General features: G+C 34.3%; 1 protein-coding gene across 1 annotated transcript in view; it reads right to left on the bottom strand.

Annotated features, from left to right (window-relative positions):
- The window catches only part of LOC125648981 (potassium voltage-gated channel subfamily H member 1-like), a 43383-nt gene that overhangs the window by 17022 nt on the left and 1243 nt on the right, over positions 1–25118 (bottom strand). The gene's annotated exons all lie outside the window — the stretch shown is intronic.

The raw sequence follows: 25118 nt of genomic DNA, 5'->3' as shown, positions 1-25118 counted from the left end.
AAATAAATTGTATTGATATTTTTCTTTACTGGACTTAAGCCGTCAAAATCAAAATATATAAAAGAAGATTTGTACTGGAATTTGAAATCAACATTTTCAAAATATGGCTAGTATTCCAAATGGGGTCAACCTAAGTTTCATAAACATTCTCCTATTTTACATTTTCTAGAGATAAAATAGATGCTACCGGTAATATATTTTGTTTTTGTGCTTTTAAACCTCATGAAATATCAAATATATATGATTAAAGCATGTAAAAAATCTTTACAATCAAAATGGATATAAATCATGTATATACTTTATGTCCTTAAGATTTAGTCTATGTGTTCTTCAGATATATTTAGACATTGTGTACTACAGCTACATTTAGTGACCTTCAGATAAATGTAGATTTTGTATTCTTCAGATAAATTAGACTTTGTGCCGTTCAGATAAATGTAGATTTTGTATTCTTCAGATAAATGTAGACTTTGTGCCGTTCAGATAAATGTAGATTTTGTATTCTTCAGATAAATGTAGATTTTGTATTCATCAGATAAATGTAGATTTTGTGTTCTTCAGATAAATGTAGATTTTGTGTTCTTCAGATAAATGTAGATTTTGTATTCTTCAGATAAATGTAGATTTTGTGTTCTTCAGATAAATGTAGATTTTGTGTTCTTCAGATAAATGTAGATTTTGTGTTCTTCAGATAAATGTAGATTTTGTATTCTTCAGATAAATTAGACTTTGTGCCGTTCAGATAAATGTAGATTTTGTATTCTTCAGATAAATGTAGACTTTGTGCCGTTCAGATAAATGTAGATTTTGTATTCTTCAGATAAATGTAGATTTTGTGTTCTTCAGATAAATGTAGATTTTGTGTTCTTTAGATAGATGCAGACTCTATGTTCTTTAGATAAATCTTCAGATAAATGTAGTCTTTGTGGTTTTTAGATAAATGTAGTCTTTGTGTTCTTTAGATAAATGTGGACTTCATGTCCTTTAGATAAATGCAGACTTTGTGTTCTTCACATAAATGTAGACTTTGTGCCGTTCAGATAAATGTAGTCTTTGTGTTCTTGAGATAAATGTAGACTTCATGTCGTTCAGATAAATGTAGTCTTTGTGTCCTTTAGATACATTTAGTCAATGTGTTCTTCAGATACATTAAGTGTTTAAATAGAAAATGTTATATGCTCTGTGTATATGATTTGAATTTGGTATTTTATTGACTCTCTGCAAAAAGCAACACTAGAGATGTGTGAATCGGACATGAAGAGACAAGGAATATAAAAATAATGAAAAATGAAATATGACGGTATGTGGACTAATTAAGCGACCCAATTTGTCGTCTACCAAACCCGGGGAAATAATCTATGAGGCTGATTATCTGGGTTGATTGTGTACGGAGTTTTATTTGTAAATTTAAAAGGAAATCCTGGTATGCGCCCGATGACGTCATTTTTGAATTAGATTATTTTCTCAGTTGGATTGGTAAATCAATCCAGTTCTTTTTAGTTGAATGCGATGTAAATTTATTTTCCAGATGATTAATGCGATTTCTATTAATCCAAAGTAAAATCTAAAGCATATTCGTTTAGGTTTATTTAAGTTGAGTGTATTTCATATGTTACTGTCTATATAATTATGTTATGGAGACGTTTAAAGATGATATCTTTATGATTAAAAAAATAAATAAGGGAAAAAAACAACAACTCCTGAATCATATATGAATTTACCTGCTACACTCACATTGTTTGTCTACGCAATGATTTTAACCTGTGAAATTAAACATGAAAACGTAAGATTAAACAAATATTAGATTGATGTAAGACTTGTAGTGTACATTGTGACATCAACCCGCGTGTACTTTGCCGTTTTGTTGTAATATTAATCCGCGTGTACTTTGCCGTTGTGTTGTGATATTAATCCAAGTGTACTTTGCCGTTTGTGATATAACACGGGTGTACTTTGTCGTTGTGTTGTGATATTAACCCGCGTGTACTTTGCTGGGTTTTTTGTGATATTTTGCCGTTTCGTTTTGATACTGACCTGTGTGTATTTTGTCACTGTTTTCTGTTAGGTTATTGAGCCGTTATTATGGTTTCTGATTTGTTCAAACAAATACACTGACACTTTTGTTTGTCAGTATTCGCTCCGATCAACAATAAAAGGTGAGGTATATATATTACACCTTCGTTGCATCACGCGCACCTGCTTTAACTTGTATTGTCTGTGCTATCAAATATTAACCTATTAAGATCTGGCTACATTTGTATGTGAATGACAACGGTAATAATTTAGATCTGTACATAAACACCAATGATGAGGGTTATACCAGAAAATTCCTATGATTTTTCATCCTTTATTGCTAAGTACCAGGCAATTAAACCGTGTTAATGGCCACAATTAGTTATTCATAGAAAAGAAGATGTATCAGGTATGTTTTAAACATATATTTCATGGTTTAATGCATATACAAATAGACTGACAACAAGTTCTTACATGTATAACACGCAAGTTCTCCTCATGTATATAACTATTATGCAAGATTTGCTTGTTAACATAAAAACGCATAATCAACAAGGCGTATGATATAATTGCACAAAGGAGGCATTTTTCAATAGTTTTATGACGAAATGAATCCCCATTGCATATCCTCAATAATGAATTCTCATTAATAAATCCCCACTGCACATTCTCAATAATAATCCCCATAGTCCTCAATAACGATTATTACTTTCTACCCGGAAGCAAATTTATAGATATAAGTTAACGTTTGCTATATTTTCTTGCTGAGAAAATAAAAAGATGCCCAAAGACATTACCAATGCTAATAATTTTCTTCCTTTTTAAAGAATTAACAGCATACCATTGCTTCTATGCAGTACGAAACTACCGCTACATTTTATTTGTTTAGTTAGCCTCATTCTCGTATTTACAGACTGCATGTAATTGATGACTTCACTGGTCTGTTAATAAACGATTCGTGTTGTCTATGATATGTTGTCTAAGATTAATGTTCAAATGTAACATCAGATGTCTTGAAGGGGACGGAGACCCAAATCATCGAAGAGAGTGATATCGCATTTGTTATTAATTAACTCTTTTAATGTTGATAACACGGGCAGTAGATACAGCTTTACAGTATCAAATTTAGTGAGGAAATTAGAAGAAACTAAGGATATTATCGCCATTCTCCATTATCTCTGATTCTCCACACAGGTAGTCTGAAGTTGATATAAAAAAGATGCTGGAATTCTTCATACCATGATCACGATTTGCAATCCCCTTTCAGTTGACATTTTAAAATATTTTTCACTGTTCGTTATCTTCACCTTCCATTCAACAGCTTCTACACAAGAAATATCTTAATGTTGTCTTCAACTCGATCTTTAGATACATCAACGACGTTTTATCTATTAAAAGCATTCATATCCCAGTGAACTCGAAATAAAATACATCACAGTGTCTTCCACATCTGCTTCATATTTGAATATTTTACGGAACATAGACGTTAACGGCACATCCGGCAGATTCCGGTACCCTACATCTAACTTCGGATGTATGACTTGAATCAGGGGTATATCCAGGAATTGCGGTTACGGGGCGCCTCTTTATGAGGCAGGGGTCTGGGGGGTGCCTTGAGGACCCCAGTGGATCTAGGGCGAATCTCTGATGGGGTCCCAGGATTTTACAGATTTTATAGGGCTTAAAATATGTCTCCTTTTTAGTTATTTTACTATTTTCTATCATTTTTTATAAAGTGTGACCGGTCATCAGGAGATGGTAACTCCTCCTAGGCACCTGATCCCACCTCTGGTTTTACTTTGGATGTTTCTAGGGGTTCATGTTTGCTCTACTCTTAATTTTGTATTTTTGTAGAATTTATGAGATTGATCATTGTTCATTATCTTCACTTTTTCGTAAACATTAGAAAATCGATACTTGTAGTACAAATAGATATGTCGCTGAGAAGCGGCTTGTAGAAGTACACGATCGTTTTATTTCTAAAATCAATTTTTAGAATTGTTACAGCGAAATATATCTGCAGGATATTCGTAGAATATGTATTGGTAGAAAATACAGTGGCGGATTAGAGTGTACCCCCTTGTAGTTGGAAAATTTACCACCACCCCCCTCCACCTACAGGAGGTACATCTTGCGCGCCAAGGTTCCTTTTTGGCGGAAAAACTACGTGCTACGGACAAATATTAAAAAGTTTATGTTAAAGGAGTTTAAACAGTTTCGTTTGAAATCGACATTTCGCAAATTCTATGGTCGTTATAATGATTTTATTTCCAAATACAACTTGTTTGATCGAATGCCATTTGAGGTATTTGATACCAATTGTTAGGGCGTTGTTTACATACTGATTACTCCGATTACCTGATCAAGATAGAGGGCTCTAGCCGTGTATAGGCGGGTGTGACCAGTCAAAAGGAGACGCTTACACCTCCCAGACACCTCTGATGTGTCCAGTGTTTGCCCTAATCTTTATTTTGAATTCTTTATGGTATTTACAGCTGTATGAGATTGATCACTGTTTGTTATCTTCATTTTTCGTGTATTTAAGGTTGTTTTTTTGGATCCGTCCCTGATAAACAAATAAAGAATAAACACACCTATTTATGATCAGTGATTTACGGCCTCTGAGTTATCATTTTTTCTCTCTTTGATAATTTCAAGGTTGGACACGTTTTCGTGCGAAAGAGAAGTGGACCAATGTACCGCTAGTGCCTCAGAATCAATACACAGTCCAAATGAGCACTTTGATGGCGAGACGACATCGAGCATTGATTGTGGTATTTAGTGAATAGACCATTTAATAATATAAATTACGGTAATGACTTCAGGGGTGTTTATAATGTCTCTAAAGAAGTTGTCCATGATCATTTAAAGAAACCCCAATGATCCACCAGTGTCTGATTCTGACCAACAGAGTGCCCGTATGTAAATGTTTCCCGCGTTTTTTTTCACACCGTCGTCTGTTTTCTTTTCGTTCATTAGAAATATTCGTCCTTAATCACTCTGTTTGTATACAATTAATAAGATATTAACGCGGTATACACGTGACAATGTACATTTCTGTGATGGAATCAGAGAGAGCGCAATGCACTTATAAATAATTTTTCACAGATGTTTGTTTTCGTTTGATGTTCTATTTATTCATTTTTTTATTTTACAGAAATCATTAAAACATTACATTTTCACGGATATCATTGAATCATTTTAAACTTATCTCAAATAATTAAAACAGTAAGTTTTGTTTTGTTTGTTTGTTTTTGTTTTTGTTTTTTGTTGTTGTTTTTTTGTTTTTGTTTTTTTTTTGTTTTTTTTTTTTAAACAGAAATTGATAAAACATTATAATTCACAGAAATCAGTGAAACATGAAGTTTTTACAGAAACAATTGAAACAGTAAACTTAGTTGTTGTCTTTCATGTCTATTTCTTCTTACAGAACTCGTTAAAACAGAAATTGTCTCAATATTAGGTTTTAAAGAGAAAAAAATGTCCATGTGACACACAGGCGTTGATTCTGGCCCGCAAGATGGTTCTGGTTAAAGGCTCTCTAAATGATAAACTTTATATAAAACTTTATTTTATGTTGTTTTTTAAAGGACCCGTTTTCATAATTTAATGTGAAGTTTCTTATGATGTACTAGGCTCTGTAGAGATTTTCAAATCAAAAATGTCTTTCGTTGAGAATTTAAGAAGTAAACCGAAGAAGAGGTCTTTGACTGTATGTACATGTATAAGATTTGTCGAATGATGTGCCCAATTTTCTTTAGGGGGGGGGGGGGTGAAATATGTTCTGGAAATGCTTCATGAACCAATTACAAAATTTGAGAAGTTGTATGGCAGTCAGTAACAACACAGTTTGGGCATTCAACTTCTTTAATTTAGCATGATATTTCAGTCGTATTAATCTTACAAATGATGGTATTTCCCTGCGGTCCTGTCCAGAGTATTGATCATTACCAGCTATGATTAACAGAGAGCCCGGATCTAGTGACGTAATCACTGAATAATTTCAGCTGACATCCATAAAGGTTTAGAGATGATGAATAAAGTTAATTCATTTAAGTTACTCGTAAGCAGTTAAAGAAAAAAAATGGATTATATGTTCCAGATGCACCTTTTTCGTCCTTCTTTAACTCGTTTTGCAATATATATATAAATTGCATCTCTCAATGTATTCACATAAAACAATAATGACAATGTAAACTAAAATTCATCATAAAATGTCAGAAGTTCTCTCTCAAATTATATGCTATTGTCATATATGCAACAAACTATATGTAGCAAATCCTGTGAAATGTAGAACCCTAATTGTAGAGAATCTCGTGCAATGTGGAGCAACTTTGTGTAGAGAACCCGTGTAATGTGGAACACCATATATATATATAGAGAAAATCCCATACAATGTGGAGCACACTACATGTAGGAAATCCTGTGTAATGTGGAGCACACTATATGTAGGAAATCCTGTGTAATGTGGAGCATACTATATGTAGGAAATCCTGTGTAATGTGGAGCATCCTACATGTAGGAAATTCTGTGTAATGTGGAGCACACTATATGTAGAAAATCCTGTGTAATGTGGAGCATACTATATGTAGGAAATCCTGTGTAATGTGGAGCACACTATATGTAGGAAATCCTGTGTAATGTGGAGCACACTATATGTAGGAAATCCTGTGTAATGTGGAGCACACTATATGTAGGAAATCCTGTGTAATGTGGAGCACACTATATGTAGGAAATCCTGTGTAATGTGGAGCACACTATATGTAGGAAATCCTGTGTAATGTGGAGCACACTACATGTAGGAAATCCTGTGTAATGTGGAGCATCCTACATGTAGGAAATCCTGTGTAATGTGGAGCACACTATATGTATAAAATCCTGTGTAATGTGGAGCACACTATTTGTAGGAAATTCTGTGTAATGTGGAGCATCCTACATGTAGGAAATTCTGTGTAATGTTGAGCACACTATATATAGAAAATCCTGTGTAATGTGGAGCATACTATATGTAGGAAATCCTGTGTAATGTGGAGCACACTACATGTAGGAAATCCTGTGTAATGTGGAGCACACTATATGTAGGAAATCCTGTGTAATGTGGAGCATCCTACATGTAGGAAATTCTGTGTAATGTTGAGCACACTACATGTAGGAAATCCTGTGTAATGTGGAGCACACTATATGTAGGAAATCCCATACAATGTGGAGCACACTATATGTAGGAAATCCTGTGTAATGTGTAGCACTCTATATATAGAGAGAATCCCATACAATGTGGAGCACACTATATGTAGGAAATCCTGTGTAATGTGGAGCACACTATATGTAGGAAATCCTGTGTAATGTGGAGCACACTATATGTACCAAATATTGATTTGACAAACTCTCAAACTTTTAATTACACATCTCAGCAATAGTAGTAGACCAGTGAGTAAAAATGGCATTCCGAGATTTGTCACTCACTTTACATTTATTGGAATGATCATAATGGATAAGAAAAACCAATCAAGAAATAAAATGGCTGATGGTGGTTTAGACAAATTCGGTGCGATTATATAGAAAATAGTGCAATACATAGAGAATAAAATGTTAACCCCTTTTATCAGCATTTTTTATTTGAAAATGATTTTATTGGTGCAATACCAAAATAAAAACACAAGAGCAGTTTATTGATTATATTTACTTATCTATCTATCACAGTCTCTAAAGGATACATGTACATTATTTTTACTCATGTTCCTTTTTTCATTTTTTTAAAATTCAAAATGCATTCTGAGTGTATGAAATATCGCTTCTACAAAGTTTTAGAATTTATTGGTAATCGCACTTTTTTCGTTTGTCATTTTGTTCTTGATAAATCTTCTGGAATAATCGTTAATTTTAATCCAAAGTAAATTCGTTCCTTTACGACTAAACCTATTTACAATGAACCTTTTAAGATCTCGGCAAATTAAGAAATTAATCAATTATTTTATTAGAGGTTTTCTTTTGTAATACGATCACTGCGTTCTTCACGTGGTATCAATGACGTCAAATTCCGTACCCAGTGTAAATATATATTAGTGTATTATCTATATACATATTTTTCCTCAAACGAAAACGACACAAAACAAATGATTGTAATAAGATCTATTAATCAAACCAGATAAAGTTTACAGAAACATGAAAGAAAAACAAACACAGAAGGTGTATACTAGAACCTGGATTTCGTTTTAATTTCAGGCGGGAGATCAATCAGATCTGGTTTTGAGAGCAATGTCTATTTGACCCAGGATAAACATTTGCTTATTGGTATACTTTATTGTTAGTATGTTGGTTAAAGAACACTATACACAACAAACGGGCTAAGGACTTTCAAATACTGGCAACTGATACAGCCAGTATCATGGCGTGTTCTAATTACTGCCCCTCCGGATTTGGTTTGGTGTTACTTTAGCTCAAGCAAAGCATTCATTTTTTTTATCGCTATTTATAGTCAATTGTATTGTGACATGTTCGAAGTTTACATGTTCATCTTTAATTGCCGCTAGCTAGCACTGCAAATGTAAAATTCCAACACTTTATACCGCTAGTTATTAAAATCACGCAAGTCACACAGAATTTAGACGGGTAGTTAAATTGTTGAAGATTTTTAATAGCACGCAACTCGCTTGGAGAAATTGAAATTCAACTTGATATAAAACCGTAATTGATTCAATGCAAAATTAGTCAAAACTCTCTTTAATTTTATTATCAGAACACTCTTTAGTGTTATATCCAATTGAATTGGAGCTCTTCCACAACAAATGATAGTAGCTCTCTTTCCCTAGAGAATTACAATTCTTGTTTAATATAAAAGTTATTCAAATGTTGTTTCCAGAAATCTGTGAATTTTCTTTTCATTATTTTGCCCCAAAATTTAGAGAACCTATGAAAATCAAATCCAATTACATTGCTGTAATGATGAACCACCAGTGATGCGTGGGAGAGGCGGTACTTAAGTTTTGAATTTTGAGGATTTTGTCCTGTGTTAGTACAATGGTTTAACAGTTAGATTACCAGATAGTATTAACGGCGCCACGACAACAGGCTACACAGTATCCCACGTGCCCACTACTCAATTAAGGATAGCAGCCCACGTGCCCACTACTCAGTTAAGGATAACAGCCTACGTGCACACTACTCAGTTAAGGATAGCAGCCCACGTGTCCACTACTCAGTTAAGGATAGCAGCCCACGTGCCCACGACCCAGTTAAGGATAACAGCCCATGTGTCTACTACTCAATTAAGGATAGCAGCCCACGTGCCCACTACTCAGTTAAGGATAACAGCCTACGTGCACACTACTCAGTTAAGTATAGCAGCCCACGTGTCCATTACTCAATTAAGGATAGCAGCCCACGTGCCCACTACTCAGTTAAGGATAGCAGCCCACGTGTCCACTACTCAGTTAAGGATAGCAGCCCACGTGTCCATTACTCAGTTAAAGATAGCAGCCCACGTGTCCGCTACTCAGTTAAGGATAGCAGCCCACATGCCCATTAAGCAGCCAAGGACATGTGCCCACACGCCCACTATACAACCTATTATAACATCGTCGTGATTCCAAAATTTACGGTGTCTTTTTTAAATTGAGTAGATTATGATATTACCCCTCATAACTTTGGTGGAAAACGTTCTTAATCTAATATTAGGAAATTTAACAATCATCTTTGATATCGAAATTTTACCTAAGAATATGGTAATGCTGTAGCACTGTTACATACATGTTTACTTCAATTAATTATCTATTGATTTTGGATTAAAGCTATCTATCTCGGGAATGGTATTAGGACACACACAGTATTGAATAATGCAGATATTTACAGGCACCAGGAATGGATTTAAATAGTTTCAAGTTTTAGAGTACTAAGATTGTCTGTTCATCAGATATTGGATAGAGAGAGAAATATCTCCCTTTTCTTGAAATAGCCAATGAAGTGAGGGTTCTGTAATGGGCCTATTTATGTCTGTCGGACAAGGTTGGAAATGTACAAAAACACAATTCTTATCAATATTTTTTCCCTCCTGTTTATGTAGATGCAGTTAAATTTTTAGATAAGATTTGAAAATGGAAAGCTATTCGTTTGCACTTACTGTATTTGGAGCACTTCCTCCTTATTTTGATTATATTGAGCGGGATATGAGGCGCTGGGAATCCTGATATTCCGGCAGGCGATTTCCCGATAGGTGTTAGATGGGCAATTAAAGATTAATATTTGATGAACTACTTATTAGATTTTTATGATACGTGGTGTTTCATTTTGACTGTCCACTTCATCATTAAAAATTATAAGAAGACGATAACCACACCATTTTGCTAGTATTTACACCAACGATTCAATCATTCCTAAGTACAATTTGAAAAAAAGACTATACTGTAAGCAGAATTCAATAAAAATAAAAATTTTAACCGATAAACGGATTTTCCATCACAACTCGCAGTAAGAAATACAAAACGTCAAGTTTTGAGGAGAAAGCATCTTTTCTTGACGTAATTTAACTAGACAATGATTGTTGTTGCGATTTTATTTTCAAATTCTAACATTCATCTGAAATGAGTAAACTACGTGGTATAGTTTCTCTTCATTTATTCCCATGATTCTTAATGAAGTCCAAAACGGTGAGAAAAACTTGTATAGAATTACATAGGGAAGTGTTTTGTATTTGAGCACTTTAAACCTCAAAGAAAATTTACAAGTCCCTAACTTTTGTCAGCAATATCAACTGCTTCTATCTAACATTGTTAACCCTTCACACCGTCAGGGCTCAGTTACATATTTTTATAGGATTAAAACGGAGAAAGCGGCTAATTGTTCAGAGGATATCAATTTTAATTACGAAATGTGTGTTCCACAGGCCCCACTTTATAGGGTTTAGTTAATTAGAATCATCCCTGGCATTTTAGTGCTTTTCAAACCAATGCAGAGAGAGAGAGAGAGAGAGAGAGAGAGAGAGAGAGAGAGAGAGAGAGAGAGAGCTTATCAAATAGATAGATAGAGAGATTGTTAGAGAGAGAGAGAGAGAGAGAGAGAGAGAGAGAGAGAGAGAGAACAGCATGTATACGGCGTGTTCGTCTCGCCACATACATGGACTAAGATAAATATATTGTTGATATGTAAATACGCATAAGTTTTCTTCATGTATCAAAAGTATTCGAATGCACGAAATAATTTACTTGACAAATATAAAATGACTACTAGTAAATATTTTTTATTCTAAACTTTCGCTTTGGGGCAGTGAAACATTGATATATTTAATGAACTATCTAATGTTCTCTGATGCCCATAGATTTACAAATGTCTCATGTAAGTTTATTTGATATAAGTGCCCACGTACGTGCGTGTTTCTAACTGCTATATTTCTTTAATTTACATCTCTTTACTAGACAGTTATATCGATGATGTCAGGAGAAGAACTTGTAAATTGTAGAGGTTGTTGATTGTATCATATCTGATCTGTATCGCTATATTCCAAGTTACATGACGATGTTACTATTTCTTTTAAAAACTGCTTCACCGATCGACCTCTCTCTCTCGGCTTGATTCGCACACCAACACTGCTTAAATCTGCTAATTGATAGCTAGGGTTTCAGCAGCTTTGTTGTTTTATCCGTAAATCCGATGAAAATATCTCCCCCGGGGGCCACCGTGTGGTTTTCACAATAAGATATAAAACCACAAATAGTTATTTGCGGCCATTATGATCTCATTTCAAAAGATCACCAGATGACAACAAACTCACAGACACCAACACACAACAAACTCACAGACACCAACATACAACAACCAACACACAACAAACTCACAGACACCAACACAAAACAGACTCACAGACACCAACACACAACAAACTCACAGACACCAACATACAACAACCAACACACAACAAACTCACAGACACCAACACAAAACAGACTCACAGACACCAAAACAAAACAAACTCACAGACACCAACACACAACAAACTCACATACACCAACACACAACAAACTCACAGACACCAACACACAACAAACTCACAGACACCAACACATAACAAACTCACAGACACCAACTGACAACAAACTCACAGACACCAACACAAAACAGACTCACAGACACCAACACACAACAAACTCACAGACACCAACACCAAACAAACTCACAAACACCAACATACAACAACCAACACACAACAAACTCACAGACACCAACACACAACAAACTCACAGACACCAACACAAAACAAACTCACAGACACCAACACACAACAAACCCACAGACACCAACACACAACAAACTCACAGACACCAACTGACAACAAACTCACAGACACCAACACAAAACAGATTCACAGACACCAACACAAAACAAACTCACAAACAACAAACTCACAGACGCCAACCGATAGAAAAGACAGCTTACAGCAGAGACGTAACCAAACTGACAATAAAACAAAACTTGATACGAGAAATCTGGAATCCTAGGAAGTGGTATATGACAATCCTTGATACGAGAAAACTGGACTCCTAGGAAGTGGTATATGACAATCCTTGATACGGGAAATCTTGAGTCCTCGACCACACGTGACGATATTTTCGGGTCCCTTTTTATTGCTTATAAATATTGTTTGTGTGTGGTTTTTTTTTTATAATTATGGATCAGATGAAACATGATCCGCAAAACGGGGCATTCGTTCGCAACACGGCACATTGAAAGAAACATTCTTATTTCCCTGTACGTACTACTGAATCAGAAAACGGGGGATTTCAGAATTTACATTCCAATGACATTGACCTTTAATATTGAACTATGAAAACCATTACGAACCTTGACTATTGTCCTTTGTAATTGCATTTGATTTGGAATCGAATACAAAAAAGATGTACTCCAAAATTTAGCTTGCAGGCAAATTAAAAATATCTTTGACTTTGATATCTTAAATTTCTATTCATTAAATCTTTTTGTAAAGTGTCTTTCAGGAAAATTTGATAAAAATTGAATAATTAATGTAAATCAAATTTTTATCTTGACACACAAAGAATATTGGAATTTCACCTTTCAGTGACAACGATATCTTATAACCAATAGGAACTATGATTTCTATACAAAATATCATTGCGAAATGCAGCTCAAAGTCAATTTCAGAATATGCCTTTCAGTAACCTTGTCCTTTAATATAATTTGATCTAAAATCGTTATTCTAAGTGTCACTAACAATTCACTGGTAGCTGTCTATGTTTCTTGACAGGGATTTTATATCCCCCGCCCCGGTGTAGTACGGATAAGAACACGTGGACATTTGCACTTTATTGGTTTTGGGTGAGAACACGTGGATATTTTGAGTGTTTTCTGATGATTAGGTTGCCTTCATTAAGTTTGTCAATTAATGATCCGGGTCATTAACTTGGTGTTTTTGCTATTTTTTATCGTCGAAGAACACCTGCGTCCCCCGGGACAGCGCCACTTTCGCCAAATTACTACCAATGAATGCGAAAGCGACACCATTAGTGTTGATAATATGTACAATGAATAAATAATACGAATCCAGTGTTTTGTTCATGAAATCGTATTTCGGCTTTCAGCGTTAGGTGGTTCCGTCATTTGATAAGAACGACTTCAACGACAGCTGTAGTACAAACAGTGGGTCTAAAGAAGACTGAAAGATGCCCTTCTTAGTGATAGTGATGAATATGTGTATCACCTTATGTCGTTTGTAACAGAGATTCTATGTAATGCAGTCGGGGAACAATTAAATCGATTGGTTGGTATCAGCTATCATTTAGAGCACGTCACCGTCATTGTGAAATTCTCCGTTGTCATAGCACGATATATTAACCATAGCAATGTCCATAGAACATCGTCAAAGTTTAATGCTTTCTTTACCCCCCAAAAGTACATTATTTATACACGGTATTACAGCGCACCACAGTCCACATTTCAAACTAAAAAAGAACCATTTCAGTGCTACACAATTGTCGAGAACTTATATGTAAAATTGAATGCCGTTTTCCAATTAATGTCTGCATAATTTCTTGTGAACCGTGTAATTTTTCTCATTACTTTCAGTGTCCTCTATTTGAAAATGAACATGATATTATTAATCGAAAAGCTCTAAAAGTCGTTTCCCATCAGATAACATATATCAAGATAAGAATATTGAACAATCAGATACCAGATATCAGCATAAGAATATTGAACAATCAGATACCAGATATCAAGATAAGAATATTGAACAATCAGATACCAGATATCAAGATAAGAATATTGAACAATCAGATACCAGATATCAGCATAAGAATATTGAACTATCAGATATCAACATACCGGTACGCAGGGGTGGATCCAGGAAATACGGGGGCGGGGTGCAACCTTATGAGGCAGGGAGTCTGGGGGCGGCCCTGGTGAGGGCCCAGGTGGGGAAGCCCCCGGAAGCTCCTGGATATTACCGATTTTATCGGGCTTGAAATATGTCTCCTAGAGTCCTATGTAGTCATATTTACTATTTTCTGTCACCTTTGATAAGGTGAAATTAAAAAAATGACGCAAATTTTAAAGGTTTTTGAAAAAAATGAAAGTTCTCCCAATAGAAGTACATGTAATTCAAAAAATCAAAAGATTTTGTCATTTATTTCTTTGAGAGTGGAAGAAATTCTTGTTTCTTTTATCGTTTACATTGTTCTAAACATGAAACCACGATTTACATTAAATTTGAACATTTTAGGTATAGTCAAACATTTAGCGAGAAAAAAACAAGAAAACTTTCTTAAAATGAACATATGAGATTTATGGGCTAGTGATCAATAAAACGAGCGAATTCCGGGGGTGGGGATAGGGTTATCCGGTCACCGGCCACTGGTACGTATATTAAACAATATAGTTCGACCAGACAATGCAGTCCTACCGTGGCCATCTGTAACGAGAATTATTATTAAGAAATTATTTTATTTTTCAATAAAATGATTTATAGGTTAAAGCCTTGTGGCGTCATATATGGCGACACAGTCTTATATCTAGTTGTGAAAGAGGTATATATATAATCAGGATTTAATATGACCCCTTAAAGATGTGAAAATTCTATTCTTTAAAAAAAAGCGGGAAAAAAGAAGCAAAAAACCGGGGAGATTTCAAATATATATTTTCACACTTTTTTGACAAAATTATAATTCTGTTTACCACCAGTTTACCTTCAAAGATACTTTTTGCTTTGTGAAATTTTAAAACATGTGTTGATACATTTGACAGCAACTCATAATATCACACCATGCACAGATCTAGAGGAGGGGTGACCGGATACCCCCCCCCCCCCCGGGAATTCGCTCGTTTGATTGATCACTGGCCCATAAATCTCATATGTTCATTTCAAGAAAGGTTTCTTGTTTTTTTTCTCGCTAAAAGTTTCACTACCCTGGAAAAATATGTATCTACACAACACACATTTAATGTTGATTTGTTACAATTAATGTCATGGCGATTTAATGGGTTAGTAAAAGCAATTTTCTTTTATTTTTCCCCAAAGAATCAAATGAGTCAAACTGACTCATACAAATCATTTCCTGTAAATGATAATGATTTTATGCATTCTGCATTTATTTCAAAGTTTAAAACAATCTTCAAATTACGTCCCCTGAATATTTTTGCTTCCTGGACAAAAATTACACCAGCTTTGTAAGTTGGTTCCTAGTGTAACTTTTGACGGACATGCAATCATTTCTAAGTTGATAAACATAATTCATTTATCTTTTTATGATATTAGAAAGGAATAAGATGATTAGGGTGACCCCCCCCCCCCAAAAGTCACCAAAAGGGGCTATACTATATCTCTAAGAAAAAAACCTATTACATTTGTAATTTGTAAGTAATGAAGATTAAACCAAATTACAAAATCATCATAAAATAATTATGTACAAAGTATTCTCGGACAATGGAATATAATAATGAACAACTCGTTTCATATCATTCTCTCATTTACAATGTACATAATTACCAGTGATTGACGTAACAATTTTATTCATACTCGATGCTTAGCCACGGGTTAGGATTCGACAGACTAATATTTACACTTTTCACTATTTTGAACTTCTAGACAATATTAACCTTAGACTGACGGTATCATATACCACTGCACTGTCATAATGTCATTGGCTCTGGTACAGTTTAGAGTATCACTTGTCCTGCGTCTTTTGTCTCTTGAGTGTAGCTGAAAAACCATAATTGTGAATTTGCAGTATGCGTCGTTAAGTATTTCAACACCTCCCCCTTTTGTACTGTTTTAATAATCATTGTCCATAAAGCACAGATGTTTATTTTAAAAGGATTTTTTCTTGCCAAAATTTCGACCTTGAATTTTTTTGGGATCCGATATATATGTACACACTACGCATTAACGTTGACGTCACAATTCCAGTCTTTTCCAACTTGTTCACTAACAAACAATAATAGCTCTAGAAAAATTGACTTACAAAAATCAAATGTAAATTTGATACCTAGATATAAGAGTTAAAAAAAATGTTTCTACAAAAAGTCGTTGCGTATTTTTATTGCATTGACAGACTTTTCATAACGAGTTAAACCGCATGATTCAATTTGTCAGGACACTGTTGTGTACTGATAAGACAATAGACGTCCAATTATGAACATTTAATTTAAAACTATTCATTAAAGTCATTTTATGGGACCAAATTTGGTCTTTACCAGTCATTAGCCCTTTGGTCAGGAAATAAAATTATAAGGGACGCGTTTCAATAGCATCCTTTTAGGGGAATGTGTGAAATGGTTGTCCTAATCTCAGCCTTGGCCATTGGGGAGTGGACCAAGCACTCTTGGCTAGAGACGAGGGTCATCTGATTCTGGAATCTAACGTCATTAACTATAAACCGCCAGACGAATCTTATATATGACGTCTTCAAACGTATACATTTTTCATACCTCTGTCGTCATTTGATCGTGGGATTAATTCTGGCACTTATTGAATAATGGCGATTATATTATCGTAATGGTGAATGTTTCATGAAATTTTCTCAAAGCTCCATCTAATATTTATATCCTAGTCTCTGTTCCAGCGATGACGTTTAGGTTAGAATTTCAAAAGCAATACAAACTAGCTATCAGTTTCATACTTTTACTCGTTTCATTATGTAGTAAAACAGACTCGGTTTAGCGATGTACATTGTAGTATTAAAGTCCTAATTACACCATAACTTGACGAGAAAAGCAAGTCACGTCATGAAGCTGTCATTGGACCGGCAGTGCATGCAATGCCGGCGATTGTTGGGAGGGCAGAAGGTCAAATGGGCAACGGACTATCTTTGGCTGCAGCGCTGAAAAACTGCGGCGGAAGACCGAAATTTCATTCCAAGTTATTCGTATTGGGTCTGCAGTCACTTCTTCCAATAGCCTGTTTTGATTCATTTGAAGAGGTCTCAAAAGGCTTTACAGTTATAATAGACAGAAATGTCCTAAACTTTTTTTCTGGTCTCCATTTCAAAGCACATTTGATTGGGCAACAGACAGTCCTCCTTGATATTTGATATCATTGTCTTACAGTCTTTACATTATTTGATATCATTGTCTTACAGTCTTTACATTATTTGATATCATTGTCTTACAGTAAACTGGTATTTTCAAGGACAAAATGAATATAAATATGAAGTAAATGAAAACAGTGACGGTAAAGAATTTCTACCGCCATTAATAGAATCAAAGATAGGCATGGTAATCAGACAAATATATATGATAAATACCATAAAAGAAATAAGAATAATTATTTTAAAAATCTATAGTAAAGATATCATCCCACGTGTGCGGGTTTGTGATCGTTTACACTGTCCAACGTTTGATCTGGAACTAACGTCTGCGTCCATTATCCCACTGTGTTTAGTAATTAATGTTCGACATCGAATCTTTAGTGATGAGGAACTTTGAACAAAAGACTTCACTACGAAGGACTACGTGTAAATGACATTTAAATATATGACGTCGTGTGATTATTAGTTTTTTATCATTAATATGAACACTGTTCTTTGATTTCAAGCTTGGAAATGGAACTATAATTTTGACTACTGAAATAGATTAATCATCAAGTTATGCGGCACGGGAATAGTTCTGCGATATAAGTAGATGTTTTCTCCCTGGTGTTATGTCAACAGAAGGGCGTTTCAAAACCAGGAAAATTAACTGATTAAGCCATTACGTAAAGTTCAATGTATTTTGTATGAAAATCTTAGTAGAATATGCTTGACGGGAAAATTTCACTTTATCTTTTTGTATATAGATTTACACTGGGAAAACAAGTGCATTTAGAGAAGAGTTTGTTTGAACTATGGAACTGATAATTTTTAACGTACTTCATTTGATTGAAATAAGATGGCGCCGTAATGACGAAACTACGAAATGTTTGATCTAGGAGTGGATGTGTATTATTTATTTTCGCTCACTAAAAAATACGAATTTCTGTGGTGCCTTAATTCATTTCTAGAGCAACATTGTTGCTTTCGAGTCACACCACATTCTATATCAATTATTTTCAATGTTGCATAAGCAACACACAACATAGCTAGTTTGGTGTTATTTGGTTAGGAAATTCGAATTTCTGAGCATCTCTTAAGATTTTTATTTGACCGCATTACTTGCTCGAAAAAGTATTCATGCAATACACACGGTGATGGTCGTAGCGCATATCAAATTTTGTTTTCATTAGAATGGGAACATTAATATTTACGCATGTATCCTAAAATTCTCCATAAATAATTTTTTAAACAAATTTTATGACCATTTTGGAAACCCATAAACCTCGTGAGTGAAGCCCGGAGCTCTCATTAACTCCGTTTTGTCTTTCATCTTCAGTACCGTAACGTTTGTTCGAGGAAAACTTTGCCGGAAAAGGCCAAGAAAAATAATTTTCCCCTGGTTTTCTTTTATAGATGCTGTTAAATTCGTATTAAATTTAATTTTGAGTTTTTGTTTATGTTTACGCTGAGAACAAATGATTCTTCGACATATCTACGACCTCTACCGTATATATTAGTGAAACAATATTCTTCTGTTTCTTTTTCGCGCTCGGTCAGATTTGGTTCCAAAAATCGTCATCAGTTTGTATATGAATTAAGATTGTTATTAACATTCAATCTAAATTGCTGAGCAACATATCCAATTTTTACGTCATTTCCTACATGAAGCATTGTTAATTGTTTTACGTTATCCCAAAAATTGATTAAAAGCGCACATATCACGTGACAAATCTGATTACAATAAATGAACTTAATAACAAAGTATGTAATTGGAACAGATTACGCTTTGTCTAAACTGCTTCGCAGTTATAACACCTTGTAATATTAAAGCATTATTTTCTTTTAGCCATGTTTAGTTTTTACTGTGACTCAGCGGAAAATATAAGTCTAGTTATTTTCCAAGAGATGTTGTTCTATGTTGACATTCTTTGGTCATGAATTAAGCAGATTAAGGCAATGTTTTAGCGTGTATGTTATCATTAGGGCAATGTTTTAGCCTGTATGTTATCATTAGGACAATGTTTTAGCGTGTATGTTATCATTAGGACAATGTTTTAGCGTGTATGTTATCATTAGGACAATGTTTTAGCCTGTATGTTATCATTAAGGCAATGTTTTAGCGTGTATGTTATCATTAGGACAATGTTTTAGCGTGTATGTTATCATTAGGACAATGTTTTAGCCTGTATGTTATCATTAGGGCAATGTTTTAGCGTGTATGTTATCATTAGGGCAATGTTTTAGCCTGTATGTTATCATTAGGGCAATGTTTTAGCGTGTATGTTATCATTAGGACAATGTTTTAGCGTGTATGTTATCATTAGAGCAATGTTTTAGCGTGTATGTTATCATTAGGACAATGTTTTAGCGTGTATGTTATCATTAGGACAATGTTTTAGCGTGTATGTTATCATTAGGACAATGTTTTGCGTGTATGTTATCATTAGGACAATGTTTTAGCCTGTATGTTATCATTAGGACAATGTTTTAGCGTGTATGTTATCATTAGGACAATGTTTTAGCCTGTATGTTATCATTAGGGCAATGTTTTAGCGTGTATGTTATCATTAGGACAATGTTTTAGCGTGTATGTTATCATTAGGACAATGTTTTAGCGTGTATGTTATCATTAGGACAATGTTTTAGCGTGTATGTTATCATTAGGACAATGTTTTAGCATGTATGTTATCATTAGGATAATGTTTTGCGTGTATGTTATCATTAGGACAATGTTTTAGCCTGTATGTTATCATTAGGACAATGTTTTAGCCTGTATGTTATCATTAGGACAATGTTTTAGCCTGTATGTTATCATTAGGACAATGTTTTAGCCTGTATGTTATCATTAGGACAATGTTTTAGCCTGTATGTTATCATTAGGACAATGTTTTAGCGTGTATGTTATCATTAGGACAATGTTTTAGCCTGTATGTTATCATTAGGACAATGTTTTAGCCTGTATGTTATCATTAGGACAATGTTTTAGCGTGTATGTTTTCACTAGGGCAATGTTTTAGCCTGTATGTTATCACTAGGACAATGTTTTAGCGTGTATGTTATCATTAGGACAATGTTTTAGCATGTATGTTATCATTAGGACAATGTTTTAGCGTGTATGTTATCATTAGGACAATGTTTTAGCGTGTATGTTATCATTAGGACAATGTTTTAGCGTGTATGTTATCATTAGGACAATGTTTTAGCGTGTATGTTTTCACTAGGGCAATGTTTTAGCGTGTATGTTATCATTAGGACAATGTTTTAGCGTGTATGTTATCATTAGGACAATGTTTTAGCATGTATGTTATCATTAGGACAATGTTTTAGCGTGTATGTTATCATTAGGACAATGTTTTAGCGTGTATGTTATCATTAGGACAATGTTTTAGCCTGTATGTTATCATTAGGACAATGTTTTAGCGTGTATGTTATCATTAGGACAATGTTTTAGCGTGTATGTTATCATTAGGACAATGTTTTAGCGTGTATGTTATCATTAGGACAATGTTTTAGCGTGTATGTTATCATTAGGACAATGTTTTAGCCTGTATGTTATCATTAGGACAATGTTTTAGCGTGTATGTTATCATTAGGACAATGTTTTAGCGTGTATGTTATCATTAGGACAATGTTTTAGCGTGTATGTTATCATTAGGACAATGTTTTAGCGTGTATGTTATCATTAGGACAATGTTTTAGCGTGTATGTTATCATTAGGACAATGTTTTAGCGTGTATGTTATCATTAGGACAGTGTTTTAGCGTGTATGTTATCACTAGGACAATGTTTTAGCGTGTATGTTATCATTAGGACAATGTTTTAGCCTGTATGTTATCATTAGGACAATGTTTTAGCCTGTATGTTATCATTAGGGCAATGTTTTAGCCTGTATGTTATCATTGTTTTGTTTATTTTTGGTTCCATTCTAGTGTATAAAGTGTTAAATGCAAATAACCCCATTTCGGAAACATTATCAAGAGGTGTTAATTTTTTTTTTAAATGCATGAACAAATTTGCAGCAACGTTTTTGGTATTATTTCACTATCTTCATTAATGCGACACAGCTTGAGACGAAGCTACAGTCGTGTTATTTTTTAATGAGTCGTAATCAGGAAAATATCCTTATGACACCAGAAACACAATAAAAACCAACGTGAACAAATCTGACGTCATTGAACGTTATCAAATGTATGTTCGCTGTAATGTACCATACTCCTGTAGGATATTTTACCTATCTATATCGGTTTATTCGGGCATGTCGCTGGAGAGATACATGTACATTTGAATCTTGTCCTTTTCCGTAAGCCGTTACGGAAATAGCCGAGCAGTTACGATTGGTTTGAATCGTCCACCTTATACTTTCCTGCAAAATACTCGAATCTGATTGGCCAAGAAACAGTTGAAAAAACATAATGTTTCCCTCCGAGAATAGAAAGCACGCGCTCCAGGATGATAGCTACATGTAGTATCTAGCATGGGGTAATATTACTTGACAACGGATGATATTATAAAAATTATCACATGTGACAAATTTATGCGCGTACGGTTCGTTGTAGATTGTTATACGACATCGTTTGAGCAGATATGAACAAAGCGTGTCAAAGTGAACCCTGATTTGCTGAATACTACAGAATTCACCATTTCAAACTTGTTAACTTTGAATTATTTTACGGTGTTGAGTTAATTTTTTTTTTTTTTTTTTTTTTTTTACATGTTTGCAACAACATAGATGAAATACTGAATTTTAAAAGCCTTCTGTTTTGTTGTTAATATAATTTTCAGTATGATAAAAACAAATATCGCATGTAGTTGAGGATAACGTTGAAAATTTTCACCCCGAGAAAACCATTGTCAACCGAGTCGTAGTTTCTCAGGTGAAAATTTCAAATGTTACCATCAACTACATGCAATATCTATATAATATAAAAATCCAGAATTATGTTACAAATGGAAGCAAATGAAATTGAAAGTCGATTCGGTGTAATAAACAGTTATTGCATGATAATGAGGGGCATACGAAGGCTGCTAACCCCGGGGGATGTGACTGTTTTAACGGACCTCACTATCGTCCAATAAATGTCTAGTAACTACTTTGTATAAAAAACTTTACAACAGGTAGCCGCTAGTAGAGTATATTCTTGTACAACTGATTTTACCATTATCTACTAGAGTTTCAGAGGTAAAGTTTCACACATATCATTACTGACATCACTACACCGGGTATAGGAGAAGCATGGTAATCATATCTTTTATCTTCCTTCATTTCTGATCGTAGTTATCTTTTAATTTCTGTATCCATGCAGTTAGATAGAATGTTCCATTGTTAAAATAATAATGTCCTAAAGACCCGGTGATGAGGGCCTGTCCCGAGACACAGGTAGATTATTCTAACTCCCATGCAGTTACCTTTAATATTCCTCCGCATATGAATATAAATTTGGATCTTTTTCCATGCATTTTTCTATATTGGACAAAATAACAGATTCTGAATCTGTACAATTACTAAACACCGGTCGCACTAACATAGCGCTTAGAATGCTCGCTTCACAACCGGGAGGCACTGGTTTTATTCTGTATCGCGACGCCGCATCACGCATAAGGAATTATTGTATCAAAACCCAGGATGGGTAACCCGGACGCAGTTTACATGATTGAGCAGAGGTATAAATGCCTAGGTGTTGCGTGATTGGCTAATATTAAGAGTGAAATTATTTGGAATGAAAAAAAAAATATTACAGAATTTTAAATTAATTGTCAGAATGAAAACTTATCGCACCAAATCGAGAAATGACTGAGGAAATTACCATGGTAGGGTGTGTTTGAAATGAAGGGTGTAATTTACTGCAGATTGCTATGTGTTGTAAAAAAAGTATAAATATGACATATAAAAGCAATGGGCCCCAATATAATTTTTGTCGTGTTTTATTACAACTTGGAATGAAAGTTTCAAAATTCAAATGTTGGCGGTCATTTGTCTAAAATTAGATTTAGTTAATTAGTGAGAGGGTCAAAGGTTAGTATTGAGGTCTATGGTGCTCTTTTCCCTACAAGCAGTCTGTTCTTTCATTAAGCATCCGGAGTTAGTGGTGAAAATCACGGATATTTCGGCATATGACTTTATAAACGGAGGCCATGTCGCGGCAGGCCTTGAAACAATAAAGAACCCTCAGTGCTTCGGTCCTGAGCACCGTGCATTATGTAGGTCTAAATTTGTGGTACTTCAGCCAAGGCCTCTGACGTCTCTATACTCTCAGATTAAGAAGGTGGAAAAGCTATATACATTATGTAAGTTTGCTTAACGTATTGATATCAAATACATTACAACCAATTTCATTATATCGTTTATTCGAATTCCATGTATACATGTATCAATGTTTGACATAATCATACACGGGGATTTTCTGTCTTAAAGTCTTGGTTTTTTTTTTAATTATTATCCCATTATCAGTAGTCCTGCCTGAGATTTCTGAATTAATATGTGTAGTGCATATTGTATCAATTTTTGAAAATATGGTTGGGCATTTATTGGGGTAAATTGAGTTAGGTTTATACTATATATATATTAACATGACTATTTCATTAGAGTGCAAATCATGTACTAAGAACGTATATTTTTCAATAAAAGAAAATTGAAGAATCCGATAAGAGAAAATTAAAGAATCCGGAAAACGAAATCATGTGCCCTTTGTAATATATATACATGTATATATATATATATATATATATATATATATATATATATATATATATATATATATATATATATATATATATATATATATATATATATTGTGACAAAAAATGAATGAAGAAAAGTTGTTATATAATATAAAATAATATATTTTGTGTGTGTGTGTGTAGAGAGAGAGAGAGAGAGAGAGAGAGAGAGAGAGAGAGAGAGAGAGGAAGGAGGGAATCGGGTTATGTAACAAATTGACTTAATTTTCAAGACACTTTTCTTTAATAAAAAGTCTATACATGGTAATTCTGGTGACATTTATGTATTACAAATAGCATATACGTACGCGACGTTTTCACAGATTTCTTAATTTTTGATGAAAAATTGCATTTTTTGTGTCAGTTTTTTTTTTTATCGCAAACATGGAGCGCATTAAAGAGCGTGTTTATGGCAGAAATATAAATCACGTTCTTCTATGCGCTCGGTGTCTTCGAAATCAAAAACAATTACTGAAAGTGACATTTTTCAGTGGGGGGAAAAACACGAAACAATGGTAGTTGATAAAGTGCTTCAGTTAGAAAAGATTGCGCGAAACTGGTCGTAATTATTACCAGGATTTTGTCAAACACAGGAACTGAAGATCCAGAAACTTATTTCAAATCTCAACCCGGACTTCACGGGAATGCTCACATTTTAGGGGCCAAATAAGACCCTAATAATGATCATATGAGAGGGCTCACTGTATCTTCTCTTCTCACAGTGTGCTACATACAACTACTCATGTTTTGACAGAGTGAAATGGTATACCTGTGAGATGAAAACAACAAGGCTCAGTTTTGAAAGTTGGACTCCCCTGAAGGTTTATTTTCTATAGATCCGTGCGATGGGATGGTTTATTGTTGACCGTAATACACGGA

This window comes from Ostrea edulis, chromosome 5, assembly GCF_947568905.1.
Source record: "Ostrea edulis chromosome 5, xbOstEdul1.1, whole genome shotgun sequence".
NCBI classification, from domain to species: domain Eukaryota; kingdom Metazoa; phylum Mollusca; class Bivalvia; order Ostreida; family Ostreidae; genus Ostrea; species Ostrea edulis.
The sequence above is the reverse complement of the archived record's forward strand: the minus strand, read 5'-3'. Positions and strand labels throughout refer to the sequence as shown.